Raw genomic sequence first — 5,526 nt, forward strand, 5'->3', positions numbered from 1 at the left:
AGAGGTTGAACAAATTCTTCTTCAGATGACGAGTTCTTCTCATTATGAACTCTTCCTGGCAATGTTAATCCATCAATTGATGAATTTAAACAAAAGGTTGAACAAATTCTTCTCATTATGAACTTTTTCTTCCTTCTTCAGATGATTTCATTATGACCTTCTCTGGAAAAGCTGATCCATCAAGTGATGAATTCAGGCAAAAGGTTGAACAAATTCTTCTCATTATGAATTTCTTCTTCCTTCTTCAGATGAGTTCTTCTTATTATGAAATTTCTCTGGAAAAGCTGATCCATCAAATGATGGATTTGAGCAAACGGTTGAACAAGCTCTTCTCATTATGAACTCTTCCAGAAATGCTGATCCATCAAATGATGAATTCAAACAAAAAGTTGAACAAGTTCTTCTCATTATGAACTTCTTCTTCCTTCTTCAGATGAGTTCTTCTCATTATGAACTTTCTCTGGAAAAGATAATCCATCAAGTAATAGATTTGAGCAAAAGGTTGAACAAATTCTTCTCATTATGAACTTCTTCTTCCTTCTTCAGATGAGTTCTTCTCATTATGAACTCTTCCAGAAATGCTGATCCATCAAGTGATGGATTTGGGCAAAAGGTTGAATAAATTCTTCTCATTATGAACTTCTTCTTCATTCTTCAGATGAGTTCTTCTCATTATGAACTTTCTCTGGTAATGCTGATTCATCGAATGATGAATTCAAGCGAAAAGTTGAACAAGTTCTTCTCATTATGAACTTCTTCTTATTTCTTCATATGAGTTCTTCTCATTATGAACTCTTCCAGAAATGTTGATATATTTCATGATGGATTTGAACTTTGCTAAAATCTTTGAAATTCCTGTCAAATATTCAACATGGATAAAATGAATGAAAATGCTCCTATTTTGCAAATGTCTAAATATGATGCATGAATGTTAAGTTATTTGATATCAGATTGGTGAACTGAGTATTTCTTCAGTTATAGAAACCCAATAAATCTTTCTTCTTCAAATCAGAGAATCTATCCTCTTTGACAAATGTAGAGGTAGATATAATGTCACAAAACCTCTTGAGAATAAAACTCAATAGTATAGGCTCCTGAAAAGCTTGCCTGCATGTAACATGTTGATTCTGATAATAATTCATCTGATTATGAAGTGACTTTTTCAGATGATTTCACAGATATCGATAGTTCTTTTAATATCGAGAAATCTTGAATTCTGATTCTGAGGAGGAGAGTAAACTGTTATACTTGACAAAAATGGGATTCTCAGAGGCTGAGACTTCAATAGCCATGGAGAGATGTGGTTCAGATTCATCAATTGCAGAATTGACAAATTTTATATATGCTGCTCAAATGACTAAGGCTGCTGACGCATTTCTTCCGGTAAAAGATGAGAAGCCATTATGCAATGATCCCAATTATAAACAAAAGCGAAACTTGGGCTATTATTTTTGGGAAAAGAATAAACAGAAGAAGCTTGAAAAGAAGCTTCTTAATGAAGACGATCATGCAGTTCATCTTTTAATTCCAATGATTGGTTTTGTGGTTCCTACTAAACCAGATCAGATAACTCAAAGAACACTTCCAGAAGATGCTATGAGCACATTCCTCTTCCAAATTCAATGATTGGTTCTGCCAAACCAGATCAGATAACTCAAAGAACACTTCCAGAAGATACTATGAACACATTCCTCTCAAATTCAATGATTGGTTTTACCAAACCAGATCAGATAACTCAAAGAACACTTCCAGAAGATGCTATGAGCACATTCCTCTTCCAAATTCAATGATTGGTTCTGCCAAACCAGATCAGATAACTCAAAGAACACTTCCAGAAGATGCTATGAGCACATTCATTTGTTCCAATTAATGTTTGGACTGGGATATCACAGTACTTATTAGATGTAGAGCCATATTTTGTAGATTCGAAACATCTTCATGCTACTACACTAAAAAAACTATATTCATAATTCTGCCAATTAAGAACAAATCTTCTCTTATTCTGCTTCCTCCATGTGCTGATGCTTTTCTATTGACAAAGAAATGATGGCCTTCCTGGGATCCAAGAACAAAGTTGAACTGTTTATAAACATGTACATGAAGTGCCAAATTGATAGAAAGGATCTGTAAGGCTCTTGAAGCTTATGACAAAGAGCCACTTTCGAGTGTCCAGAAGTATGTTCTTGATGAGTGCTGAAAATGGAATCTAGTATGGGTTGGAAAGAATAAAGTTGTTCCACTTGAACCTGATGAGGTGGAAATGCTTCTAGGTTTCTCTAAAAACCATGCACAATAATCTGTATAGAGACATGTTCCCCAGTGATATCAATGTTTTGTTTCTTTTTGCTGGAATCAGTGCTGTAAAGGTCGCCTTCTACTGTCTTAGTATATCTTTGAAAACAGATGTGCAAGAACTGAATGGTGATCGGTTGGAGCAATTGATGAGTAGATTTGTCGAATTCGACCTTGTTGTTGGTTATATTCAGCATAACAACCCTATTGTTCATGGCTTTAAGATGGTGATGATTTGCTGAATGTGTATTCCATGTATTTAAAAGTATTAACATACAGTGATATTCAGAAATCTTTAACTCATTTCAAAATTATGTTAATTCATAGAAGAATAAATTGAATTTCGAAAAATAAATTGAATCTCAAATAAATTGAACTTGAAATATATAGAATTGTATTCAAAGTTATAACAAGCATAAGATTGATAAAAATTCAAATGTCTCAACAAATTATTAGCATAAGTATTTCTAAATTAATCAAGTTGACACAATTTAGAGAAATGATGTAAGCTTTTGTCTGGAAGATCTCAAACGTTGTCAAAATGCTTGTAGATGTGAAGTTTCTCCCAAACTGTCAAAATCTTAAGAGGGTTCAATTGCCAGATGCCTAATATCAATCTGCATGTGAGCCGCCTTTTCAGGTTTTCAACTCAAATCCTTCCTTTGGTTACAAGATGCCCTTTGCGGGTTTTCACCTTGACCCCTCCTTTTTCTTCTTTTTTCTCTTTTCTTTTTTTTTTTTTTTTTTTTTTTTTTTTTTCTTTTTTCTTCAAGCATAATATTTCTTGATAGAATCCGAGTTTATTGGATTTCTCAGAATTTTTCCATCCATTTCTGCCAAGATCAATGCTCCTCCGGAAAAGGCCTTTTTTACAACGTATGGCCCTTCCCAATTAGGCATCCATTTCCCACGGAAATCTTTATGTATAGACAAGATCTTTTTTAGTACTAGATCACCATCTTAGAATTCTCTTGGATGTACTTTTTTGTCATGAGACTTCATCATCCGTTTTTGATACATCTGTCCATGGCAAATAGCTTTCAATCTTTTCTCCTCAATAAGGTTCAATTGATCAACTCTAGTTCAGATTCATCCAATTTTATTTCTCTCAATATTCGAAGCGATGGAATCTCAACTTCAATTGGTAAGACTGCTTCCATCCCGTAGACTAAAGAAAACGGTGTTGCCCCAGTAGATGTTCGAACAGTAGTTCGGTATGCGTATAGAGCAAAAGGTAACTTCTCGTGCCAATCTTTGTAAGTTTCAGTGGTCTTTGTAATGATTCTCTTGATGTTCTTGTTTGCTGCTTCAACTGCCCCATTCATCTTTGGACGATACGCCACTGAGTTTGCATGTTTGATCTTAAACTGTGCACAAAGTTCGGTCATCATTTTGTTGTTCAAGGTCAGAGCATTATCTGTAATGGTCCTTTCTGGTAGACCATATCGGCAAACTATCTCTTTCTTTATGAATTTGCAGACTGTAGACCTCTTAATATTGGCATATGAAGCAGCTTCAACCCATTTGGTAAAATAATCAATTGCCACAAGAATGAAACAATGTCCATTCGATGCTTTTGGTGTGATTGCACCAATGACATCTATTCCCCACATAGAAAATGGCCAGGGTGCTATCATTACATGTAAAGGAGATGGGGGTACATGAATCTTGTCTGCATATATCTGGCATTTATGACATTTCCTTGCATAATCAATGCAATCTGTGTGCATGGTAGCCCAATAGTATCCATATCTCATTATTTTTCTGGCCATGGAAAGACCATTTGCATGTGTTCCACATATTTCACTGTGTACCTTCAATTATGCTTTTAGCTTCGCTGGTATTTAAACATCTCAACAACATTTGATCATTGCTTCTTCTATACATAATCTCGCCATCAAGAAAATATCCAGCAGCAATTCTTCTCAAGGTTCTTTTATCAATTTCCGATGCATTTGGTGGATAACTTTGATTTTTGATATATTGTAGAATATCATGATACCATGGTTTACCATCTACCTCTTCTTCCACACTATAACAATGTGCAGGAATTTCATATACTTGCATTTTGATTGGCATCATATCAACTTTCTTAGTTGCTTGAAACATAGCAGCTAATGTAGCCAAAGCATCTGCCATTTGATTTTCTTCTCGAGGGAGATAATTGAAGGTGACTCTCTCAAATTCTTTCACTAATTCGAGGGTAAAATTTCGGTATTCCAACAATTTGGGATCTTTTGTTTCCCATTCTCCTCGCAATTGATACACCACTAAAGATGAATCTCCATATATTTTGAGACATTTGATTTTTCTTTCTATAGCTGCTTTCAATCCCATGACACAAGCTTCATATTCTGCCATGTTATTGGTGCAAAAGAACTCCAGTCTACTTGTAAAGGGATAATAAATATTTTCTGGAGAAATTAACACTGCCCCGATTCCTCGTCCCAAAGCATTAGATGCTCCGTCAAAGTAAAGCTTCCAAAATGCAGATGCATCATTTGTTCTGACTTCTTCATTCATGGATATGCACAACAAATCTTCATCGGGAAAATTGAAACTCAAAGGCTGATAATCATTTGATACACGACTGGCCAGAAAATCAGCTATGACACTTCCTTTTATTGCTTTTTGGTTGACATATACAATATCAAACTCAGATAATAACATCTGCCATCTAGCCATTCTGCCTGTCAAAGCTGGTGATTCCATTAAGAATTTCAAAGGATCAAGTTTAGATATCAACCAAGTAGTATGGTATAACATATATTGTCTGAGTCTTCGAGTAGTCCACACCAAAGCACAACATAATTTTTGTATTGGTGGATATCGAATTTCACAATCAGTAAATTTCTTGCTCAGATAATAAATAGCTTTTTCTTTTCTTCCAGATTCATCATGTTGTCCTAGTACACATCCCATCGAATTTTCGAAGACCGTTAAGTAGAGAATTAATGGTCTATCAGGCATTGGTGATACTAAAATTGGGGCATTGGATAAATATTTCTTAATAATATCCAAAGTTTCTTGACATTCTTCATTCCAGACTTCAGGATTGTTCTTTCGAAGTAATTCTAACACTGGATCACATTTGTCAGTTAATTGAGAAATGAACCGAGATATATAATTTAATCTTCCCAAAAAGCCTCGAACTTCTTTTTTTGTATTGGGTGGTGGAAGATCTTGAATTGCTTTTACTTTATCTGGATCAATCTCGATTCCTTTTTTGCTGAC

This window comes from Hibiscus syriacus, unplaced genomic scaffold, assembly GCF_006381635.1.
Source record: "Hibiscus syriacus cultivar Baekdansim isolate YM2019G1 unplaced genomic scaffold, ASM638163v2 tig00112281_pilon, whole genome shotgun sequence".
In the NCBI taxonomy this organism is placed as follows: Eukaryota; Viridiplantae; Streptophyta; class Magnoliopsida; order Malvales; family Malvaceae; genus Hibiscus; species Hibiscus syriacus.